Source organism: Ambystoma mexicanum, chromosome 12, assembly GCF_040938575.1.
Source record: "Ambystoma mexicanum isolate Mex_15411 chromosome 12, UKY_AmexF1_1, whole genome shotgun sequence".
Classification (NCBI taxonomy): domain Eukaryota; kingdom Metazoa; phylum Chordata; class Amphibia; order Caudata; family Ambystomatidae; genus Ambystoma; species Ambystoma mexicanum.
Window position 1 is genome coordinate 1,243,756,638 of NC_090936.1, and position 25,580 is coordinate 1,243,782,217.

General features: G+C 57.1%; 1 long non-coding RNA gene across 1 annotated transcript in view; it reads left to right on the forward strand.

Annotated features, from left to right (window-relative positions):
- LOC138513130 (uncharacterized) overlaps positions 1-25,580 on the forward strand; it is a 106,163-nt gene that overhangs the window by 35,235 nt on the left and 45,348 nt on the right. The gene's annotated exons all lie outside the window — the stretch shown is intronic.

Here is a 25,580-nt window from a genome sequence, read left to right on the forward strand (position 1 = left end):
GGAGAGGAAGTGATGGAGTGTAAAAGCAAGATGCGTTCCGCCCGTCCTCACAGCTATGCCAACAACTGAACATGAGCCGTGGCAAGAATGCAAGGCCTTAAAGCCCTGCCTTCACGCCACGCCTCTAATGAACATGAGCCCCACAGTCTTTGTTCTTAGATCCAGTACATATCTTGCTTTATTGCGCACGACATCACACTTTACCCCTACACGAGTTTCCAGCGAGGTTTCCTATATCATTCACTTTGATAAATACCAGTATGAGTTTAACCCTGTGCTTTCAATGGTCGGTTTACTTCGATTAATCTTGATTCACTTTTGTCTACCTCTGCGCTTTGAGTCGTCTTTTTTGTCCATCAATGGATTGCTTCTTGAATAGTTCTGGTATTAGTTAGTATTAGTTTAGTGTGACTGAACAGCTAAGTTTAGACTCGGGAAGGCATGAGAGTGAAGAGTTGCACCCCCAGACATGTAGGCAGAGGCATCGATGAGTCACGCCAAGAAAGTACAGAGCACGCACAGAAAAGACCCCATGCACCCCCAGGTACAGGAACCACACCCTCAGGTACAGGACCTGCACTCGGTCTCAGCCATGACTCACGGGCCCGTATCACACCCCATCTAAATGGAAGAGCGCCGTAGCCCTCCCACGGCAAGGCTACCCACCCGCACTCATCTCCAATCACCTGCGACCTGATCTCATATCACACATCACCTCTGCCACTGGAATGCTGCTAAATCCCACGATAACTGCATCCAGCTGGACACATAACTAGTCTTCTAGAGTCGCATACTCTCCCGACAGCCTTCACAGCACCCAAGCACAAGCCAGCTCTACATGGCTCGCTGGCAGGGACTTAGCCCCCTACCTACCTTTGCACTGTCTAAAATGCACACAGGCCAATATCTCACACCTCTGACTTTGGTCCTCCAACGGTGTTCACCTCCAGCGCTTTGCGCCATACCAATAGTAAAAGGCGCTATACAAATGCCATATTACATTACAAGAAATCATGGTGTAAAAGCAGGGTGCAGTGCTTGTATGCACTGATTCGCTTCTCTGCCCCATTGGGATGCAGTGACGAGGTGGAGGAGGGGCACGGAGCAGAGATAAGCCGCCCCTATCTTGTCCATAAATGAGTACCAGCACAGGTCGGGTGATATTGTGTGCATATTTGTTCTATAAGAAAAGAGCTTAAGCATAAGTGCTAGACAATAACATTATCATTTGGCCTTGGACTTCTGCATTGCATTCACAGTAATTCAGTGCACTTAGGAACAATGCTATTTGATGCCACTTCCTGTTTTGTCAAGTGGTGAAAGGTCGTGTTTCATCACTTCCCGGGATGTCACTTTGAGGTGGGGTCAAATGACATCACTTCTGGTGATGTCGTCAGTGGTCAAGGGTCATGAGGCGAGGGGTGGGCCACTTTTTTGAGGCGATGTGTGGGCCACTTTCTTTTGGGTGACCGGGCCTATTTCTTGTCCCAGTCCGACCCTGCCTGCGACAGATGGAAAAGTCATGCATCCAGAGGGGGGTAGAGAGGTGCAGAACCCCAGGACTGTAGCAAACAGGAGACAGGTGGGAGGCCACTTCTCCCCTCCCCGCTGAGAAGGCACCAGTTCAATTAAGCACGTAACATTGTGTCATATTAGCGCAGATAGTCCCTGTTATTGCCAGTCATTCCACACGGGGGCAGCATTGGACCATCATCTTCTTTGAAAATATTGATTTTCTTTTCAAGAGGTGTGCTGACATGTTAAACACGAAAATCACATATTGCCTGATGTGTAACATACTGAGAACATGATTAGATCCACCTGTCCCTAAGTCGTCACCTGCCTCTTTCTGATTGACATCTTAACTATGTGCCAAGCACGTTCTAGAGAGATGAAAAGCAGCAGAAACTCCAAGGCGAGTACGTTGCCCCTGAGCTATCCTCCCTCGAAAGAGGAGAACTTTCAGCTCCTTCATGAACTGCTGAAGCGAGGGGTGAGTCTGGTGTTGATGGGGAGGAGGTTCTGGAGTCTGGGGGCGTAGACAGAGAAGGCCTGTCTTCTGATTCTTTCTTTCCTGCACTGTGATCTCAGCAGAAAGCAACACACTCAGTGAGCTCCATAGCCTTGTACGTGACTATACACTAAGCAGGTGTGTCTGACGAGTACCCAGCCTGTGTGCAAAAGATTAGCAGAGCCTGTTAGTGTGCACTTGTATTGACATACCTGGGGACATACGACTTTGTTACTTCATAGGACCAAGGAAAGTAAAATTGGAGTGAAATAACAGCAAAGGACATCAGTAATATTGGGTAATAAATTAATTATAATTGTAAGTACATGTTATGATTAAATATGCTACAGTGGACATTGTTGCTTCACACCACCGTTGCAGGCGGTGTAAGTGTCTGCTATGCATGGCCGCTGAGCTGCAAGGGGTGCTAGAAATCTAACTGGGCGGGTCTCGGGGCACTGGGCACAGACCTGGAGGGAACCTTGGAATCATGACTGGATCAGCCTTCGCATTGTTGAGTAAAATGTATGTCCGTTTTTCTTTGCATAGTTTTTTGGTTCCTAACATAAACTGCTAGGCGATGTCTGTAGCATAAAGAGCTTCTACTGGCATTGTGTCATGACTGGATGCGCCATGGACCATGGTGCCAATAGCGCCATGGTCCTCCGCCAAGTTCGTAATGAGGCCCATTGTGTCATGACTGGATGCGCCATGGACCATGGTGCCAATAGCGCCATGGTCCTCCGCCAAGGTCGTAATGAGGCCCATTGTGTCATGACTGAATGCGCCATGGACCATGGTGCCAATAGCGCCATGGTCCTCCGCCAAGGTCGTAATGAGGTCCATTGTGTCATGACTGGATGCGCCATGGACCATGGTGCCAATAGCGCCATGGTCCTCCGCCAAGGTCGTAATGAGGCCCATTGTGTCATGACTGGATGCGCCATGGACCATGGTGCCAATAGCGCCATGGTCCTCCGCCAAGGTCGTAATGAGGCCCATTGTGTCATGACTGGATGCGCCATGGACCATGGTGCCAATAGCGCCATGGTCCTCCGCCAAGGTCGTAATGAGGCCCATGGTGTCATGACTGGATGCGCCATGGTGCATGTTGCCAGAAAGAGCCAACACGTGTTTCTCACCCCTCCACTCGCTTTATCAAGGCATGGAAGGATCAGGAGTGAATGTCACGTTGATTAATGTGGCTATTTAAAGCCTCACACGCCCGGGGTGCCATCGCAATATGGCAATGTGATAGCGGCGGTGCTCCCCCATTTCAGAGCGTCTCCATCATTGAGCAAGTGAGTGCCAATGTGTGGGTGGTAACACTTCATTTTCAGGCACTTGGAACGAATTCTCTTTGTGGTGTACATTGCAAATGGGTCTCCAGGCTCAAGACCCTACCCCCTCCCCAATACATGCCATTTGGGACCTTTTGCCTCCTCGATTACTACTCCTGGCCTCACATCAACCATCCATAGATATTTGGCTCCGAAAGGCCTCTAACCAAAAATAGTACCACATTCAACCCCCATCAAAAGATGCCTAATGATGCCTGCCTACACACGCTCTGGCGTAAGACTGGTTCCAGGGAAGCACCTCAACTCCCAACTCTGTCCTTTGTTGGTCGTGACTCGAATGTCTCCAAGGCTGTTGCATTCTCTGAGGGTGACTGGGTGTGGTAGGAGTGAAGTCTTTGGTTCAGCTGAGTGTGTGTGGCTGGCCGTCAGACCCGCCACGCAGTCCCTTCTCTACTTACGTGCTTCCCTGTCACTGCAGCCTGTCTGCCAACCGCATTGCCATGCCACGTGGTCGAACCACTTGCCATTGTAGGCTCCTCTCCTTCAGATCAAGGACTCACTGCTTAACTAGTCCCTTCCCTTCTGGGTTTACTCCCACTGATACATTACTTCACCTTCCCCTGTGCTTTCCATAGACTTCTCACCTTCTCCAACAAATTGCCCTGGTTAAACTCTGCAACCTCCTAGTTAAACCCTGCAACCTCCTGGTTAAACCCTGCAACCTCCTGGTTAAACCCTGCATCCTCCTGGGTAAACCCTGCAACCTCCTGGGTAAACTCCGCAAACTCCTGGTTAAACCCTGCATCCTCCTGGGTAAACCCTACAACCTCCTGGGTAAACCCTGCAACCTCCTGGGTAAACTCTGCAACCTCCTGGTTAAACCCTGCATCCTCCTGGGTAAACCCTGCAACCTCCTGGGTAAACCCTGCAACCTCCTGGTTAAACCCTGCATCCTCCTGGGTAAACCCTGCATCTCCTGGGTAAACTCTGCAACCTCCTGGTTAAACCCTGCATCCTCCTGGGTAAACCCTGCAACCTCCTGGGTAAACTCTGCAACCTCCTGGTTAAACTCTGCAACCTTCTGGGTAAAGTCTGCAACCTCCTGGTTAAACTCTGCAACCTCCTGGTTAAACTCTGCAACCTCCTGGTTAAACCCTGCATCCTCCTGGGGAAACTCTCCAGTGTCCTGCAACAGCGGCCTTATATCTTCCTTACCTTCCATAACCTCCTCCAAAAACATTCCCAACGCCTTCTTAGCTCTCCAAACCTCCTCCAACAAGTCTCCTCCATCGTCCTCCTTTTCTCTAGATAGTGATCCCCTCTGTAGCCCTTTCCACCCTCTAACCTGCCACAGCAGTCCTGATGTTATGCTTTTCTCCAATCCTTCTCTTCCTGCAGAAATCTACTGCCAGTCTCCTCTCCATCTGAGATGATACCAGCTCTCCACCACACTCTGTTCCTCCAATCTACATTTCTCTGATCCAAATGGCTCCTTCCTCCCCTTCACTAGCTCACTCTAGACGGGCTGTCCTCCTCTCCAGTACCCCACGCACTGACTGTGTTTGGATCTGTTTTTATAGTGTTGTGGGCCTGCCTCTGGGATGGTTCCCAAAGCAATAGGTTGCAGCTGTGACTCTAGGCGGTTCCCCAATGTGATTGGCTGGGTCTTCTTCCTACCTGTGACACTGTGGATTGGGCTTAGTGCCAGATGCTCTTAAGGCTGGGGCGGCCATCTTGTTTTTCACAGGTCTGCCCCGCCTCTCTCTGTCTGCTGCTGCCTGTAGTTCCCGCATTTCAGAAACAATTTTCCCTACAGTCATTTTTTACGGCTGAAACAAATAGTATCAGAGGAGGAAGTCCCATTAACAGAAAATATAAAAATGGCAGATAAACACATCGAGAGGGTATATGCGGAGAAGGTCGTGGGGACAGTGCGGATGAAAGTGAATCAGCTTAAACAGGAAGAACTCCTCACGCCTAAGACAGAGGGCCTCATTACGACCCAGGCGCTAAGTGGTTAATGGGGCCGTAAAAGGCTGCGGCGCCGTTAACCACTTAACGCCTTACTACGAGGTCCCTTTGCGGGACCCGACCTGAATGGCTGGTCTGGACCAGCCGTTAAAGTAGGGACCCGCAAAGGGACCTCGCAGGCAATTACGGGACCGCAGTTTGTGGCACCGTAATTGCCGCCTTCCCCATTCCCATTGAGCCCTATGGTGCAAAAATGGGAATGGGGAAGGGCCATGGTGAAATGGGGAAATACCGCCCCGCCAACCTTAGAATGGGGCGGTATTTCCCCATTTTACCATGGCGGACTCGTTACAACACAGGCACCAACCATGATGCTAATAGCGCGATGGTTTAGCGCCGGTGTTGTAATGAGGGCTAGGGACTAGAGCGATACCATGGGCCTCATTACACGTTAGGCGGTAAAAAATGCGATTTACCGGCATGGCGCTATTAGCGTGTCCGCCCTCGCAGGAGACCGCTAATAGCGTTCCATTACGAGTAAGCGGACACGCGCATAGGGCCATGCCGGTAAGTGACCCTACCGCCATGGCGCAAAAGCACCTTTCCGGCTCCGACCAAAGTGCTGATAGCACCTCCGCCCTCATGCTGCATGCTATTAGCGGTCACCGCTATTAGCGGTCACTGCTATTAGCGGTCACCGTAAAACACCGGAACCGGAAATAGCGTCATCGCACAGGAACGGGAAAGAGCCCGGCGGCCATCTTTAAAAACACAATCCATTGCCATCCCCTGCACTCAGGACCTGCAGCAACACCACAACTGGCAAAACCACTTCCCACAATAACAAACAATGGCCAAGGCCCTAAAGAAAGCCGATGTGCGCCAGCGCAAAGAACGCTTTTCAAACGAGGAATTGAAAATGCTGGCAGACACCCTGGCTGCAAATGCAGACGTAGTGTTTGCTAGCGACATGCGGCGCCCTGCACTCCTGAGAAAAAAGGAGATCTGGGCTGAGGTGGCGCAGAAAGTCAGTGCGGTGGGCTCCACCCCCCGCACCGTAAAGGACGTGCGCAAGCGGTGGGATGATCTGCGCCTCCGTGTACGCAGCATATTATCGGCCAACAGGAATCTGGCCATGGGCACAGGAGGCGGTGGAGGATCCCCGATGAAGATGCAGGAGTGGGAGGAGACATGTGCCAGCACCATTGGCATTGAATCCATCGAGGGAGTGGGCCGAATGGAGTGCGGTGTGGCAACAACGTCAGACGGAGGTGAGTGTCCACGCAAAACACTGCAATGCAAAGCATGAGTTCCTCCCCCAAATGTGAAATGGGAATTAGCTAATGGATGGGGTCATCACACACACATGTACACAACCCTGCATGTATGCCGTGCACATCCCCACACAACCACATGCATGCAGCACCTCACACACGTGTCACCCTGACTCATGTCCGGATGACCCACCCATCTGGCCAAATACCTGCAGGCCCAAACTAGATGTCCAAATCCAAAGAACTGCAGCAACAACAACATATGCATGATGCACGTTGACCCATCACTGATGCTATCCCTGTCTTGCTCCCCCACAGGCTCACAATCTGACAGTGAGGAGCTGGACTCTGCAACGCAGGCCCCACCACCCAAAAAGCAGGCCAAGGGCAAGGATGCAGGCACCAGGCCCAGTACATCGAGGGGCACTGGGAAATCTGGAGTGGCCCAGCGTTCACAAGCCACACACGCACCGACCACACCAAGGGTCGAAATGCCATCCGACACTGTGGTAGCACCCACACCACCCACCCCCACCACTCAGGAGCCAGTGCCAGAAGGCACGCCATCCGCAGCCAATAGCTCCATCGGGGAAGCAGCAGCCACGGCACCCATGAGTGATGTGGACGACCCATGTCCGACACCGGAAGGGCAGCGTACACCCAGCACCCAGCTGTCCCCACACCACAGCCCATGCAACACATCCAATGGCAGCATGCATGAGGTGCATGCCGGAGATTCAATGGATGGGTCATTCAGTCCCGTGGCGAGCTCACCTGATGTCGGCCACATGCAGCAAGCTGCGCCGAGGAGTAACAGGGGCAGGGCCGCAGACGACAGCATGAGCCTGATACGACAGCGCCAGGAGGAGCTCAATGCCCTGGTTGCCCGGCAAGTGAGCGAGGCTGCCTCGACCAGGGAGGAGATCCGGGGGTTATCAAGGGACATGAAAGCTGCCTTGGACAGCAACACAACACGCCTATGTGACGAGATGGCCGCTGTGAGGAAGGTCCTAACGCGCATTGCTGAGGCGATGGAGAGCATGCGTCACACACAAGGAGCAGATCAACCAGCCACCCCCTCGTCTACTAGCTCCGACCAAACAACCATCCTGCGCAGGTCCAGCCGGTCCTTGCGGTGGTCAGACTCACAACCCCCCAATGGTGGTAGTGGAGGAGGGAAGAAGGGCCAGCCTGTCACTGTTGACACTTGGAGACTAATGCAGCACTGATGTGCACACCATGTTTGGTGGAGTTGTGGGGGGAGGGGGGTGAGGGTGTTTGGTGGAGTTATGGGGGGTGGGGGGGAGGGTGTTTGGTGGAGTTGTGGGGGGAGGGGGTGAGGGTGTTTGGTGGAGTTGTGGGGGGAGGGGGGTGAGGGTGTTTGGGGTGGAGGGTACATGCACGTTTGAATGACATAATGCTCAATACACACGTAATGGCATGGATAATCACATGACTGGACATTGATTATTGTGTATGTGTGCTTTATTGTTGAAGGGTGCACTGTGTTAATGTCCTCCATACACCCCGTGCCCTGAGCTCCACATCAATTGCACCCTCCTAATCCATGTGCATCAGAAACAATGGTCTATCAGGTGCTGCCGCACAGCACGTCCCTCATGGGCATCGCCACCTGCATGACCTGCAGCCCCCTCTCCTCCATCCTCATCCCCGTCATCATCCTCAGACGGTGGTCGCAGTTCTATGTCAGGGGGCATTGGCACATTCCGTCTGATACACATGTTGTGCAGCATGACACATGCCATGGTGATCTTGGCCACCTTCTCATGCCCGTACAGGAGTGCCCCGCCTGACCTGCTGAGGCACCGGAAGCGTTCCTTCAATAGGCCGAATGTCTGCTCGATCACCACGCGGGTACGGGTGTGTGCATGATTGTAGTCCTCTTCGTGCCTGTTCTGTGGGTTCCGCACAGGGGTAAGGAGCCACCTCTTCAGGGGATAACCTGCGTCACCTGCATGGGTGCAACAATGGGTATGTGTAAGTGTCTACATAAAGTGGAGCCTGCACATATCACACAAACAAACATAGCATTTTCAACGACATCCACTGATCCAAGCACGCATGGCAATCAGGGTAACTGCAATGTGGGAAGGTGAGGTGGTCCTTGCAAGTGGACATGCACCATGCATGCATACAGCAGGGATTGCCATGTCCCGCCTGAGTTTAAGTCATTTGTGTTTCCTGGCCCTGGCAACGTTAGTGCCACACTGCGAGTACACTGCCATTCCTTTGTTGATGTCCCCATGCTGTTCAATGGCAATTCAGTGGTGGGTTACGGGTGTGGCTCACTACAATGGCTACAGGAGATCCATTTGTATGCACTCATGTGCGCGGATCATTTCTGATGTTGTTCAGCGTAAATTTCAGATGTGATTTTTATATGCATGTTGCTGATTTGTGTAATGGGGGAATGGTGTGTTGTGCGGTGTGCATGTTGTTTGGAATGGCCTGTTTGGCGTAATGGATTGATATGTTTGTCGTGGCACTCACTTCTAGCATGTGGTTTTGTGTCTGGTCCATTGTGGGCTGCCTCACTGTACAGTGATGCAAATATGTGTGTCCATTCTTCTCCTGACACCAGTTCACGCCCAGTTGGAGTATGCATCTCCCACCCCCCAATCACGCCCAGTTGGAGTATGCATCCCCCCCCAATCACGCCCAGTTGGAGTATGCATCTCCCCCCCAATCACGCCCAGTTGGAGTATGCATCTATCCCCCCACTCACAATCCACATCACACTGCCATGTGGTTGGTCTGCTACTCACCAAGTAGCCACGAACGTTGTCCAGCATGTCGCTCCATGTATCGTGGTATTGTCGAGTTCCGCAGGACCATTGCATCATGGGTTGAACCGGGATATCGGGCACAGCAATGTGTGATGATCTTGTTGGAGTCACATACCATTTGGAGTGGTATAGCTTTCTGTTACGGTACACTACCTCATTGGCATGTGGGACCACCAGTTCAACATGGGTACAGTCGATGGCCCCGATGCAACTTGGGATGCCTGCCAGTGAATGGAAGCCAACTTTGGTGTTGGAGATCTCCTGAGCAGTCCGTGGCATGTATATGTGTTGACTTGTGTGCTTCAGGAGGGCATTGAGCACCTGGTTCAGTGTGCGTGAGAATACTGGTTGTGATATGCCATGCATCTGACCTACCGTAGGCTGGTAGGTGCCTGTGGCCAAGAAGTGGAGCACAGTTACCACCTTCAGTAGAGGGGGGATGGCAGTACGGATGTCAATGAGACTCACAATGTCGTTGTATATCATGTCTACTATGGTGGTGATGGTATCCCGGTCCAGACGGTACAGGGTGTGTATCTGCTCAGGGGTTAGGTTGACTGGACTGGCTCTGATCCTGGGAATTGGTGGCTGCCTCTGTGGTATCACTAGGTGCACTGGTAGTGCTTGCTGCACCTGTCTTGCCCTCCTCCTCCTCCTCCTCCTCCTGCGTCTCCTCTGTGCTGCCTGTTGTTGTAGCTGCTGCACTGCAATCATGTCCTCTAGCCCATGTAATGCTGCTAGTATTGCATCCATCTTGGTGTGGGAATGGGTGTGGGAAGGGGTGTGGTGTGCTCTTTTGTGCTGCCAGTCTCCATTGCCTCCACCTGTGCTGATTTTGTCAACCTGTGGCAGGTGGGAACACTGCTGTGCTCTTTTAACGTGTGGTTCGCGATGCCGGTATTAGCGCCTTGCCGGTAAGGGGTTTTTGGGTCTACTACATGCCGGTATTGTCATGTCCGCATGGCTCGTGATGGCGTGCTATTAGCGCTATGCCGCTATTTCCGGACTGAGGGGGCGCGCGCTCACGGACTTGCCGCTAATAGTGCCACCGTACTTAGCGGTGCCGCTAATGGCGATATGTCCGGGTCGTAATTGGGGAGGGGATTTACCGATACCGGTAATCCCTTACCGGTAACGGTAAATCCCTACCGCCTAACGTGTAATGAGGCCCCATATCTGTGTACCCTAAAACACTCAAGTCAAAGTCACGATGTCATGAGACTTCTTAAGAAGAACTGGAGAATGATCCCATTGGATCCCCAGTGACAGACACTCTTTCCAAAGCCACCAATCATAGCGCACAAAAGAGGTTGCACTTTTCAAGATCAATTGCTAAGGGCAGAAAGATCGAAAACCAGCAAACAGTTAACACTGCACAAGAAAAAGACATGCACATTTTCGTGCCTTCATTGCAATAATTGCAATAAAATCATCAAAGGCAGTTATGTAAAACGTCCACGTACAGGAACCAAAATTAAATTAAAGAACTTAGCCAATTGTCATACACACTCAGTCAACAAGAATAGCGAAGGTACGCTGGAATGAACATACAAGCAACATAAGAACAAAATAGACTTGCTCCCCAGTCACAAGACATTTTGCAGAGTAGAGGCACACAGTGGCACAACTCATGGTGATCACACTAGAAGTAGTGCAACAATCACAGAGGGGTGGCAACCTAGGCAACAAACTAGAAGAAAGGCAACTCTGGATTGATGAATTAGCCAGCGTGACTCCAGACGGGATGAATGAGGGCTTCTATTTAGGAGCCACAGTGAAACATGGAAACATAGGGTTCATGACACGGTAGGCGGTAAACCATGGTGCTATTAGCACCATGGTTGCCGCCGGTACCATACCGGTACCACCATGGAGGAAAGGGGAATTACCACCCCATTCCGAGGTTGGTGGGGCGGTAATTCCCCCTTCCTCCATGGCCCTTCCCCATTCCCATTTTTGCCCCCTAGGGCCCAATGGGAATGGGGAAGGCGCTAAGTACGGTGCCTCAAATTGCGGTACCGTAATTAGCACCAAGGTCCCTTTGCGGGTCCCAACTTTAACGGCTGGTCTACATCAGCCATTCAGGTCAGTTCCCGCAAAGGGACCTCGTAGTAAGGCGGTAAGGGTTAATGGTCACCGGTACCCTTACGGTCACCGTTAACCCTTACCGCCTTCCGTGTAATGAGGCCCATAGACTTTAAACATCTGAACTAAGGCTCCACTGTATATGTGTATTTTAGATGGACCATAGCTACTCCAGCTAAGAACTGAGTGTAAAATAAGATTTGGATCTGCTTATAATTGGTAAATAATGACTGAAACAAATGATAAGCAGTCAAATATATCTTCTGTATGACACAGAGTTGTGTATGTTGGACTTATAAACCAATGATGTGGACACAGAAAAGGAACAGTGTTGTGTGTAGGTCATGGTCCATCACATGGAAATGATTGCTGCAAACAGTTGAGCTACATGAATGATTAACTAAAATGATGCAACTTAAAAATGATGACTGTGTTGATAAGCGCCGTTGCCACGGGGAAGAAGTGGAAACCAATACCATAGGAGAAATAAAGTTTGCATTAAAGTGTTTCTCGATTATCATGAATTTAACTGTGATACTTAACTTGCACATGTCATCAACATTATCATTTGAAAGTAAATTGTTATAGACTGGAAGCACGATCTGTTATCCTAATACTGCAACTGCGGTAGCACCATCGATTTTCATTGCTTACGGGGGTTTCACGCGGATCACAAGTGAATACAACATCTCCCCACTTCCTTGCAACACCTCATTACTTTATGAGCGCAATCATATTCTATCGCTTGAGCCACATTAGGTAGGCTTGCTGCGATTCCCGAAATAACATCTGGAACGGCATCCCGCTTATTGACGTGATGACGTCACACTGCACATGGTGGCCGTGGAGGAGGATCTAATTTGTTAATGACTAGCTTGGGCTGTGTTAGGCAACCTCCCGGCAGGAGAATATTAGGAAACAGATTGTGATAGACCCTTACTCTTGATGTGTTCAGATTACACATGCTTTGCAGAGAGCAGCTCACTAGACAGAAATACCCTTTTTCTATAATTTGTAGAACAAAGCGCATTGGAGGCACAAAAAAACATTGAGAATAGCTCCAGATAAAGGAAAAGGTATTCTCGAAACGCGTTGAGCAATTGCAAATAACACATTGGGCCTCATTATAAGTTTGGCGGTAGCCGTGCCTTTATTAAGAGCATGGCTACCGCCAAATTCGCTACCAGCCCTGGCACCCACGAATGGGCAATTACCGGCCCATCACCAGATGAATCGGCCAGTAATTGCCCATTCACGGGTGCCAGTGCCGGTGCAATCACGAGTTCTGCTTGCGGGTGCCGGGCTGCACGCCTGATCAGAACATGCGTGCAGTCCAGCACTGGCAAGCAGAACTCGTAATTTGGCGGAGAGGTAACAACGGCACCGGTAGCACTACTACGATACCGGAGGGTTCGTAGCGCTATATAAATGAGGCCCATTGACTGTTGTTGATCAATATTGTTCTTTGATTATTGTAAAAATGACTGTGATTAGAAAAACAGTTGCATGAAATGTATTGTGTGTAAAAAGAAATGTAATATATGAAGGGTCAGGGAGATCCTCATTTAACCAACACTGAAGTGTAATTTATTCCAAAATGACATATTTCTTTTTTTTTTTTTTCCAATTATCGAATGCGTTGTACCCACGCAGGCGCTTCCCCATCCAAAAGGATGATGCGCACCTCCCCACCAATCTTACACACAACCCTCACATTCTCATAACTCCTCCCACCGCCCCGTCTGCCCCACAAAATCCAGCAGCACACTGCTCCTCTCCCTACCTCTCACCCCGACCCCTCCCAGCAAAGCCTTCCCACTCAGTTCAGCCACACCCAGCGCAGACATCCGAACCTTCATCAACTCTCTCTCCTCGACATGCCTCTCACACGCAAGCAAAAAATGTCCCACAGTCTCAGGCACCCCACACACCACACAGTCCCTCGACTCACGCTTCCCCACTCGAAACAGACTGTCATTCAGCCCCACATGCCCTATCCTCAACCGGTTCAGCATCACCTCCTCCCTCCTCCTCCATTCCAGTTTCCCTGCCTCCACCTTCACAGACACTTTCTCACGAACACCAAACATCCACCTGCCCTTCACCCCACTCTCCCACCTCTCCTGCCACTCATCCATAACCCGCTTCACCACCACAGCCTTCACCTCATCCACACTCAAAGCTATCCTCACATCAACCGCTCCTCTCCTCATACCCGCACCCACCGCCAAATCCACCAACTCATTACCCAAAATTCCACTGTGACTGGGGACCCACGCCAACTCCAGATCCATCCCCCCACGCACACACCGATCAATCTTCCTCCTGATGTCCAAAATCACATCCTTCCTATCACCATCCCCTGCCACAATCGCCTGCAACCCACTCAATGAATCCGAAAACACCACCACCTTCTCAAACCCCAACTTGCACACCCTATCAATCGCCAATGCAATCGCCACCAACTCAGCCGTACAAATTGACACGTCACTCGTCAGTCACCCACTTTATACTCCCCAGTGCTTTCCAGATAAAATGCCATACCCACTCTCCCAGACACAGGATCCTTCGAACCATCCGTGAACACCTTACACCCTTCCTTCCCTGCCACATACGCCTGACCCAAAGCCTTGATCTCACCCCACAAATCCCGCTTCTTTGACACCACACTCGCCAACTCTAAACACACCTTCGGAGACCCCATCATCCACATTGGCCATCTCACCAAATCTGTACACGTCACAGCCAACAACTCGCCTACACCCCACTTCACCCCCTTCTCCCACATATGAAACCCCAAAGTGCCCCCCTTCCTCCTCCACCGGTCCCTATAGTAGTCAAACCTACAATTATACTTCAAACATTCACGCACCGGATGAGCCACACTCTTCGCACTACACTTCACCCACCACCTCATATTTAACGCATCCCTCCTCATCCCCAACGGCATCTCCCCCACAAGCACCTGCACCACATTCACTGGAGAGGACCTCATCACAACCAAACACACCCTCAATGACCTCGCCTACACCCTATCTAACCGCAACTTCTGACTCGATGTATAACCCACTGACACCTGACACCCAAAATCCATCACACTCAAAATCAACCCCTTATACAACATTCGTAAACACTTCTGTTGCGCACCCCATTCTTTCCCAGTCACCGCCCGCAACAAATTCAACCTACGTTTACACGTATCCACCATACCATCCGCCTGCAAATTCCAGTTCAACTTCCTATCCAAGATCACCCCCAATTACCGAAACTCCTCTACGCTCTTTACCCTCACACCTTTCAAAACCAAGTCCAACTCCTGTTGCACCCTTCTCCTCGAGAAAACAATACTCACACTTTTATCCACAGACACCGAAAAGCCCCATTTCCCACACCACTCCTCCATACGCCCAATCGCAGCTTGCAGCCGACTCTGCACCAACAACAAACACCGCCCTCTTACCCAGACCACACCATCATCTGCAAAGAAATCCACCTGACATCCGATTCCCGCCAAAGCTCGAATCAACCCATCCACCATCACATTAAACAGCATCGCACTAATCACACTCCCCTGCGGCGTCCCATTCTCCATCTTCCAAACCCCAGACAGCAACCCCCTCACTCTCACCTGAAAGGTCCTATCAGCCAAAAACGCCCTAATCCACTGAAACATCCTCCCCTTCACACCCATCTCCAACAGTCTCACCAACAACCCACTCTTCCACACCATACCATACGCCTTTTCCAAATCCAAAATGAACGCTCCCACCAACTCCCCATCACACAACGCCTCCTCCACACCAGTCATCAACCTCACTAACGGATCAGCCACCGACCGATTCCTCCTGAACCCACTCTGAAAATCATTCAAACACCCATTCGACTCCAAATAAAACCCCAATCGCTCAACCACCATCCGTTCCATAACCTTACACAGCACAACAGTCAACGCAATTGGCCTATATGCCTTACACTCTGTAGGAACCTTGCCACCCTTCAAAATCGCCACTACAATCGCTCTTTTCCACAACTTTGGCAAAACTCCGCTCTTCCAGATCTCATTGAACAGAGCCAACACCTCCAACTTAAATTCCACTGGCAACTTTTCCAAAAATAGATACATGACCCCATCCACCCCTGGGCTAGACCACTTCCCCTTCCGAATCGCTCCATCCAACTCCACCATAGAAAACGGAACCTCATTCTGCTCTTCCCAAGGCTCAACATCCGCCAACAACTCCCGCATCTCCTCCTCAATGACACCCATACCTAGCCTCACCGCCTCCGGGAAGTTCCCTGAACTGTGCAAATTAAAATGACATATTAATGTGCAATCATAAACATTAATATAATTTATATAATTCACCTTAAATATTGATTGTTGTGCAGTGGACAGGGGTGTGCAGGGGACAGCGGTGGGCACGGGGCAAGGGAGTGCAGGGGGCAGGGGTGTGCAGGGGACAGCGGTGTGCAGGGGGCAGGGGTCTGTAGGGGACACGGGTCTGCAGGGGACAGCAGTGTGCAGGGGACAGGGGTGTGCAGGGGACAGCGGTGTGCAGGGGGCAGGGGTGTGCAGGGGACAGGAGTGTGCAGGGGACAGGGGTGTGCAGAGGACAGGGGTGTGCAGGGGACAGGGGTGTGCAGGGGACAGTGGCAGGGGACAGGGTTGTGCAGGGGCAGGGGTGTGCAGGGGACAGGGGTGTGCAGAGGACAGGGGTGTGCAGGGGACAGTGGCAGGGGACAGGATTGTTCAGGGGACAGTGGCAGGAGACAGGGATGTGCAGGGGACAGGGGTGTGCAGGGGACAGGGGTGTGCAGGGGACAGCAGTGTGCAGGGGACAGGGGTGTGCAGGGGACAGCGGTGTGCAGGGGAAGGGGTGTGCAGGGGACAGTGGCAGGGGACAGGGTTGTTCAGGGGACAGTGGCAGGGGACAGGGGACAGGGTTGTGCAGGGGACAGGGGTTTGCAGGAGACAGGGGTGTGCAGGGGACAGCGGTGTGCAGGGAACAGGGGTGTGCAGGGGACAGCGGTGTGCACGGGACAGGGATGTGCAGGGGACAGGGGTGTGCAGGAGACAGGTGTGTGCAGGGGACATGGGTGTGCAGGGGACAGGGGTGTGCAGAGGACAGGGGTGTGCAGGGGAAAGAGGTGCGCAGGGGTGTGCAGGGAACAGGCGTGTGCAGGGAACAGGCGTGTGTAGGGGACAGTGGTGTGCAGGGAGCAGGGGTGTGCAGGGGACAGGGGTGTGCAGGGGACAGGGGTGTGCAGGGGACAGGGATGTGCAGGAGACAGGGATGTGCAGGGAACAGGCGTGTGCAGGGGACAGCGGTGTGCAAGGGGCAGAGGTGTGCAGAGAGCAGGGGTGTGCAGGGGACAGGGGTGTGCAGGGGGCAGGGGTGTGCAGGAGACAGGGTTGTGCAGGGGACACGGGTGTGCAGGGTGCAGGAGAGGGCAAGGGGCTGGGGTGTGCAGGGGACAGCGGTGTGCAGGGGGCAGGGGTGTGCAAGGGTCTGGGGGGTGCAGGGGGCAGGGGTGTGCAGGGGTCAGGGGTGTGCAGGGGACAGGGGTGTGCAGGGGACAGTGGCAGGGGACAGGGTTGTGCAGGGGACAGTGGCAGGGGACAGGGTTGTTCAGGGGACAGGGTTGTGCAGGGGACACAGGTGTGCAGGGTGCAGGGGAGGGCAAGGGGTTGGGGTGTGAAGGGGACAGCGGTGAGCAGGGTCAATTGTGAAAAGGTCAATTGTGACCCTTTAAATTCGGTCAATTGTTCATTCGAACAATTGTAAAGGAACAATTTGGGTAATACCGTGCAAAGACAGGGGACAGGGGTGTGCAGGGGGCAGGGGTGTGCAGGGGACAGGGGTGTGCAGGGGCCAGTGGCAGGGGACAGGGTTGTACAGGGGACATGGGTGTGCAGGGGACAGGGATGTGCAGGGGGCAGGGGTGTGAGGGGACATGGCTGTGCAGGGGACAGTGGTGTGCAGGGGACAGGGGTGTGCAGGGGACAAGGGTGTGCAGGAGACAGGGGTGTGCAGGGGACAGGGCTGTGCAGGGGACAGGGGTGTGCAGAGGACAGGGGTGTGCAGGGGACAGGGGTGTGCAGGGGACAGTGGCAGGGGACAGGGTTGTGCAGGGGACATGGGTGTGCAGGGGACAGGGGTGTGCGGGGGACAACAGTGTGCAGGGGACAGGGCTGTGCAGGGGACAGCGGTGTGCAGGGGACAGCGGTGTGCAGGTTGACAGGGGTGTGCAGGAGACAGGGGTGTGCAGGGGACAGGGCTGTGCAGGGGACAGGGGTGTGCAGAGGACAGGGGTGTGCAGGGGACAGCAGTGTGCAGGGGACATGGCTGTGCAGGGGACAGCAGTGTGCAGGGGACAGGGGTGTGCAGGGGACAGGGGTGTGCAGGAGACAGGGGTGTGCAGGGGACAGGGCTGTGCAGGAGACAGGGGTGTGCAGAGGACAGGGGTGTGCAGGGGACAGGGGTGTGCAGGGGACAGGGGTGTGCAGGGAACAGGTGTATGCAGGGAACAGGCGTGTGCAGGGGACAGCGGTGTGCAGGGGGCAGGGGTGTGCAGGGAGCAGGGGTGTGCAGGGGGCATGGGTGTGCAGGAGACAGGGGTGTGCAGGGGGCAGGGGTGTGCAGGGGACAGGGGGGTGCAGGGGACAGTGGTGTGCAGGAGACAGGGGTGTGCAGGGGGCAGAGGTGTGCAGTGGTCAGGTGTGTGCAGGGGACAGTGGCAGCGGACAGGGTTGTGCAGGGGACAGGGGTGTGGAGGGGAAAGGGTTGTGCAGGGGACACGGGTGTGCAGGGGGCAGGGGTGGGCATGGGGCCGGGGTGTGCAGGGGTCAGCGGTGTGCAGGGGGCAGGGGTGTGCAGAGGACAGGGATGTGCAGGGGCCAGGGGACAGCGGTGTGCAGACGACAGGGGTGTGCAGGGGACGGGGTGTGCAGGGGGCAGGGGTGTGCAGGGGACAGCAGTGTGCATGGGACAGGTGTGTGCAGGGGACAGGGGTGTGCAGGGGGCAGGGGTGTGCAGGGGACAGGGGTGTGCAGGGGCCAGTGGCAGGGGACAGGGTTGTACAGGGGACAGGGGTGTGGAGGGGACAGGGTTGTTCAGGGAACACGGGTGTGCAGGGGGAAGGGGTGGGCAAGGGGCTGGGATGTGCAGGGGGCAGGGGACAGAGGTATGCAGGCGACAGGGGTGTGCAGGGGATGGGGTGTGCAGGGGACAGGGGTGTGCAGGGAACAGGCGTGTGCAGGGAACAGGCGGGTGCAGGGAATAGCCATGTGCAGTCGACAGTGTTGTTCAGGGGGCAGAGGTGTGCAGGGACCAGGGGTGTGCAGGAGGCAGGGATGTGCAGGGGACAGGGGTGTGCAGGGGACAGTGGCAGGGCACAGGGTTGTGCAGGGGACAGGGGTGTGGAGGGGAAATGGTTGTGCAGGGGACACTGGTGTGCAGGGGGCAAGGGTGGGCAAGGGGCCGGTGTGTGCAGGGGTCAGCGGGGTGCAGGGGGCAGGGGTGTGCAGGGGACAGGGATGTGCAGGGTGCAGGGGACAGCGGTGTTCAGGCGACAGGTGTGTGCAGGGGACGGGGTGTGCAGGGGCAGGAGTGTGCAGGGGACAGCAGTGTGCATGGGACAGGTGTGTGCAGGGGACAGGGGTGTGCAGGGGGCAGGGGTGTGCAGGGGACAGGGGTGTGCAGGGGCCAGTGGCAGGGGACAGGGTTGTACAGGGGACAGGGGTGTGGAGGGGACAGGGTTGTTCAGGGAACACGGGTGTGCAGGGGGAAGGGGTGGGCAAGGGGCTGGGATGTGCAGGGGGCAGGGGACAGAGGTATGCAGGCGACAGGGGTGTGCAGGGGATGGGGTGTGCAGGGGACAGGGGTGTGCAGGGAACAGGCGTGTGCAGGGAACAGGCGGGTGCAGGGAATAGCCATGTGCAGTCGACAGTGTTGTTCAGGGGGCAGAGGTGTGCAGGGACCAGGGGTGTGCAGGAGGCAGGGATGTGCAGGGGACAGGGGTGTGCAGGGGACAGTGGCAGGGGACAGGGTTGTGCAGGGGACAGTGGCAGGGGACAGGGTTGTGCAGGGGACATGGGTGTGCAGGGATCAGGGGTGTGCAGGGAACAGCAGTGTGCAGGGGAAAGGGGTGTGCAGGGGACAGCGGCGTGCAGGGGGCAGGGGTGTGCAGGGGACAGGCGTGTGCAGGGGACAGGGGTGTGCAGGGGACAGTGGTGTGCAAGAGACAGGGGTGTGCAGGGGACAGGGGTGTGCAGGAGACAGGGGTGTGCAGGGGACAGGGCTGTGCAGGAGACAGGGGTGTGCAGAGGACAGGGGTGTGCAGGGGACAGGGGTGTGCAGGGGACAGGGGTGTGCAGGGAACAGGTGTATGCAGGGAACAGGCGTGTGCAGGGGACAGCGGTGTGCAGGGGGCAGGGGTGTGCAGGGAGCAGGGGTGTGCAGGGGGCATGGGTGTGCAGGAGACAGGGGTGTGCAGGGGGCAGGGGTGTGCAGGGGACAGGGGTGTGCAGGGGACAGTGGTGTGCAGGAGACAGGGGTGTGCAGGGGGCAGAGGTGTGCAGTGGTCAGGGGTGTGCAGGGGACAGTGGCAGCGGACAGGGTTGTGCAGGGGACAGGGGTGTGGAGGGGAAAGGGTTGTACAGGGGACACGGGTGTGCAGGGGGCAGGGGTGGGCATGGGGCCGGGGTGTGCAGGGGTCAGCGGTGTGCAGGGGGCAGGGGTGTGCAGAGGACAGGGATGTGCAGGGGCCAGGGGACAGCGGTGTGCAGACGACAGGGGTGTGCAGGGGACGGGGTGTGCAGGGGGCAGGGGTGTGCAGGGGACAGCAGTGTGCATGGGACAGGTGTGTGCAGGGGACAGGGGTGTGCAGGGGGGAGGGGTGTGCAGGGGACAGCGGTGTACAGGGGACAGGGGTGGGCAGGGGCCAGTGGCAGGGGACAGGGCTGTACAGGGGACAGGGGTGAGCAGGGGACAGGGGTGTGGAGGGGACAGGGTTGTGCAGGGGACATGGGTTTGCAGGAGGCAAGGGTGGGCAAGGGGCTGTGGTGTGCAGGGGACAGCGGTGTGCAGGGGGCAGGGGTGTGCAGGGGACAGGGATGTGTAGGGGGCAGCGGTGTGCAGGGGTGGGCAATGGGCCGGGGTGTGCAGTGGTCAGCGGTGTGCAGGGGGCAGGGGTGTGCAGGGGACAGAGATGTGCAGGGGGCAGGGGACAGTGGTGTGCAGGCGACAGGGGTGTGCAGGGGACGGGGTGTGCAGGGGACAGGGGTGTGCAGGAACAGGCGTGTGCAGGGAACAGGCATATGCAGGGAACAGCGATGTGCAAGGGACAGTGTTGTGCAGGGGGCAGGGGTGTGCAGGGAGCAGGGGTGTGCAGGCGACAGCGGTGTGCAGGGGACAGGAGTGTGCAGGAGGCAGGGGCATGCAGGGGACAGGGATGTGCAGGGGGCAGTGGCAGGGGACAGGGTTGTGCAGGGGACAGTGGCAGGGGACAGGGTTGTGCAGGGGACAACGGTGTGCAGGAAACAGGGGTGTGCCGGGAACAGCAGTGTGCAGGGGACAGAGGTGTGCAGGGGACAGGGGTGTGCAGGGGACAGGGGTGTGCAGGGGACAGTGGCAGGGCACAGGGTTGTGCAGGGGACAGGGGTGTGGAGGGGAAATGGTTGTGCAGGGGACACTGGTGTGCAGGGGGCAAGGGTGGGCAAGGGGCCGGTGTGTGCAGGGGTCAGCGGGGTGCAGGGGGCAGGGGTGTGCAGGGGACAGGGATGTGCAGGGTGCAGGGGACAGCGGTGTTCAGGCGACAGGTGTGTGCAGGGGACGGGGTGTGCAGGGGCAGGAGTGTGCAGGGGACAGCAGTGTGCATGGGACAGGTGTGTGCAGGGGACAGGGGTGTGCAGGGGGCAGGGGTGTGCAGGGGACAGGGGTGTGCAGGGGCCAGTGGCAGGGGACAGGGTTGTACAGGGGACAGGGGTGTGGAGGGGACAGGGTTGTTCAGGGAACACGGGTGTGCAGGGGGAAGGGGTGGGCAAGGGGCTGGGATGTGCAGGGGGCAGGGGACAGCGGTATGCAGGCGACAGGGGTGTGCAGGGGATGGGGTGTGCAGGGGACAGGGGTGTGCAGGGAACAGGCGTGTGCAGGGAACAGGCGGGTGCAGGGAATAGCCATGTGCAGTCGACAGTGTTGTTCAGGGGGCAGAGGTGTGCAGGGACCAGGGGTGTGCAGGAGGCAGGGATGTGCAGGGGACAGGGGTGTGCAGGGGACAGTGGCAGGGGACAGGGTTGTGCAGGGGACAGTGGCAGGGGACAGGGTTGTGCAGGGGACAGGGTTGTGCAGGGGACATGGGTGTGCAGGGAACAGGGGTGTGCAGGGAACAGCAGTGTGCAGGGGAAAGGGGTGTGCAGGGGACAGCGGCGTGCAGGGGGCAGGGGTGTGCAGGGGACAGGCGTGTGCAGGGGACAGGGGTGTGCAGGGGACAGTGGTGTGCAAGAGACAGGGGTGTGCAGGGGACAGGGGTGTGCAGGGGACAGGGGTGTGCAGGGGACAGTGGCAGCGGACCGGGTTGTGCAGGGGACAGGGGTGTGGAGGGGAAAGGGTTGTGCAGGGGACACTGGTGTGCAGGGGGCAGGGGTGGGCAAGGGGCCGGCTTGTGCATGGGTCAGTGGTGTGCAGGGGCAGGGGTGTGCAGGGGACAGGGGTGTGCAGGGGGCAGGGGACAGCGTTGTGCAGGCGACAGGGGTGTGCAGAGGACGGGGTGTGCAGGGGGCAGTGGTGTGCAGGGGACAGCAGTGTGCAAGGGACAGGTGTGTGCAGGGGCAGGGGTGTGCAGGGGACAGGGGTGTACAGGGGACAGGGGTGTGGAGGGGACAGGGCTGTGCAGGGGACACGGGTGTGCAGGGGGCAGTGGCAGGGGACAGGGTTGTGCAGGGGACAGGGGTTTGCAATGAACAGGGGTGTGCAGGGGCCAGTGGCAGGGGACAGGGTTTGTTCAGGGGACAAGGGTGTGCAGGGGACAGGGGTGTGGAGGGGACAGGGCTGTGCAGGGGACACGGGTGTGCAGGGGGCAGTGGCAGGGGACAGGGTTGTGCAGGGGACAGGGGTGTGCAATGAACAGGGGTGTGCAGGGGCCAGTGGCAGGGGACAGGGTTTGTTCAGGGAACACGGGTGTGCAGGGGGCAGGGGTGGGCAAGGGGCTGGGGTGTGCAGGGGACAGCGGTGTGCAGGGGCAGGGGTGTGCAGGGGACAGGGATGTGCAGGGGGCAGCAGTGTGCAGGGGGCAGGGGTGGGCAGGGGACAGCCGTGTGCAGGCGACGGGGGTGTGCATGGGGCAGGGGTGTGCAGGGGGCAGGGGTGTGCAGGGGACAGTGACAGGGGACAGGGTTGTGCATGGGACAGTGGCAGGGGGCAGGGTTGTGCAGGGGACAGGGGTGTCCAGGGGATATGAGTGTGCAATGAACAGGGGTGTGCAGGGGACAGCAGTGTGCAGGGGTGTACAGGGGACAGCAGTGTGCATGGGACAGGTGTGTGCAGGGTCAGTGGTGTGCAGGGGGCAGGGGTGTACAGGGGACAGGGGTGTACAGGGGACAGGGGTGTGCAGGGGCCAGTGGCAGGGGACAGGGTTGTACAGGGGACAGAGGTGTGCAGGGGATAGGGGTGTGCAGGGGACAGGGTTGTGCAGGGGACACAGGTGTGCAGGCGGCAGGATTGGCAAGGGGCTGGGGTGTGCAGGGGACAGCGGTGTGCAGGGGGCAAGGGTGTGCAGGGGACAGGGATGTGCAGGGGGCAGCGGTGTGCAGGGGGCAGAGGTGGGCAAGGGGCCGGGGTGTGCAGGGTTCAGCGGTGTGCCGGGGGCAGGGGTGTGCAGGGGACAGGGATGTGCAGGAGGCAGGGGACAGTGGTAAGCAGGCGACAGGGGTGTGCAGGGGATGGGGTGTGCAGGGGACAGGGGTGTGCAGGGAACAGGCGTGTGCAGGGAACAGGCGGGTGCAGGGAATAGCCATGTGCAGGGGACAGTGTTGTTCAGGGGGCAGAGGTGTGCAGGGAGCAGGGGTGTGTAGGAGGCAGGGATGTGCAGGGGACAGGGGTGTGCCGGGGACAGTGGCAGGGGACAGGGTTGTGCAGGGGACAGTGGCAGGGGACAGGGTTGTGCAGGGGACATGGGTGTGCAGGGAACAGGGGTGTGCAGGGAACAGCAGTGTGCAGGGGACAGGGGTGTGCAGGGGACAGCGGCGTGCAGGGGGCAGGGGTGTGCAGGGGACAGGGGTGTGCAGGGGACAGGGGTGTGCAGGGGACAGTGGTGTGCAGGAGACAGGGGTGTGCAGGGGACAGGGGTGTGCAGGGGACAGTGGTGTGCAGGGGACAGTGGCAGCAGACTGGGTTGTGCAGGGGACAGGCGTGTGGAGGGGAAAGGGTTGTGCAGGGGACACTGGTGTGCAGGGGGCAGGAGTGGGCAAGGGGCCGGCCTGTGCATGGGTCAGTGGTGTGCACGGGGAGGGGTGTGCAGGGGACAGGGATGTGCAGGGGGCAGGGGACAGCGTTGTGCAGGCGACAGGGGTGTGCAGAGGACGGGGTGTGCAGGGGGCAGTGGTGTGCAGGGGACAGCAGTGTGCAAGGGACAGGTGTGTGCAGGGGCAGGGGTGTGCAGGGGACAGGGTTGTGCAGGGGCCAGTGGCAGGGGACAGGGTTGTACAGGGGACAAGGGTGTGCAGGGGACAGGGGTGTGGAGGGGACAGGGTTGTGCAGGGGACACGGGTGTGCAGGGGCAGTGGCAGGGGACAGGGTTGTGCAGGGGACAGGGGTGTGCAATGAACAGGGGTGTGCAGGGGCCAGTGGCAGGGGACAGGGTTCTACAGGGGACAGGGGTGGGCAAGGGGCTGGGGTGTGCAGGGGACAGTGGCAGGGGACAGGGTTGTGCAGGGGGCAGTGGTGTGCAGGGGACAGCAGTGTGCATTGGACAGGTGTGTGCAGGGGCAGGGGTGTGCAGGTGACAGGGGTGTACAGGGGACAGGGGTGTGCATGGGCCAGTGGCAGGGGACAGGGTTGTACAGGGGACGGGGGTGAGCAAGGGGCTGGGGTGTGCAGGGGACAGTGGCAGGGGACAGGGTTGTGCAGGGGACAGTGACAGGGGACAGGGTTGTGCAGGGGACAGGGGTGTGCAGGGGACAGGGGTGTGCAATGAACAGGGGTGTGCAGGGGACAGGGGTGTGCGGGGGATAGGGGTGTGCAGAGGACAGGGGTGTGCAGGGGACAGTGGCATGGGACAGGGTTGTGCAGGGGACAGCGTTGTTCAGGGTGCAGGGGTGTGCAGGGAGCAGGGTTGTGCAGGGGACAGGGGTGTGCAGCAGGCAGGGGTGTGCCGGGGACAAGGGTGTGCAGGGGACAGGGGTGTGCAGGGGACAGGGGTGTGCAGGGGACAGGGTTGGGCAAGGGGCTGGGGTGTGCAGGGGGCAGGGGACAGGGTTGTGCAGGGGACAATGGCAGGGGACAGGGTTGTGCAGGGGACAGGGGTGTGCAGGGGACAGGGGTGTGCAATCAACAGGGGTGTGCAGGGAACAGGGGTGTGCAGGGGACAGGGCTGTGCAGGGGACAGGGGTGTGCAGAGGACAGGGGTGTGCAGGGGACAGGGGTGTGCAGGGGACAGTGGCATGGGACAGGGTTGTGCAGGGGACAGCGTTGTTCAGGGGACAGGGCTGTGCAGGGGGCATGGCTGTGCTGGGGGCAGGGTGTGCAGGGGGCAGGGGTGTGCCGGGGACAAGGGTGTGCATGGGACAGGGGTGTGCAGGGGACAGGGGTGTGCAGGGGCTAGTGGCAGGGGACAGGGTTGTGCAGGGGACAGGGGTGTGCAGGGGACAGGGGTGTGCAGGGGGCAGGTGTGTGCAGGGGACAAGGGTGTGCAGGGGACAGGGGTGTGCAGGGGACAGCTGTGTGCATGGGACAGGGGTGTGCAGGGTGCAGGGGTCTGCAGGGGACTGGGTGGTGCAGGGGGTAGGAGTGTGCAGGGGGAAGGGATGTGCAGGGGACAGGGGTGTGCAGGGGACAGTGGCAGGGGACAGGGTTGTGCAGGGGACAGTGGCAGGGGACAGGGTTTTTCAGGGGACAGGGGTGTGCAGGGGGCAGGG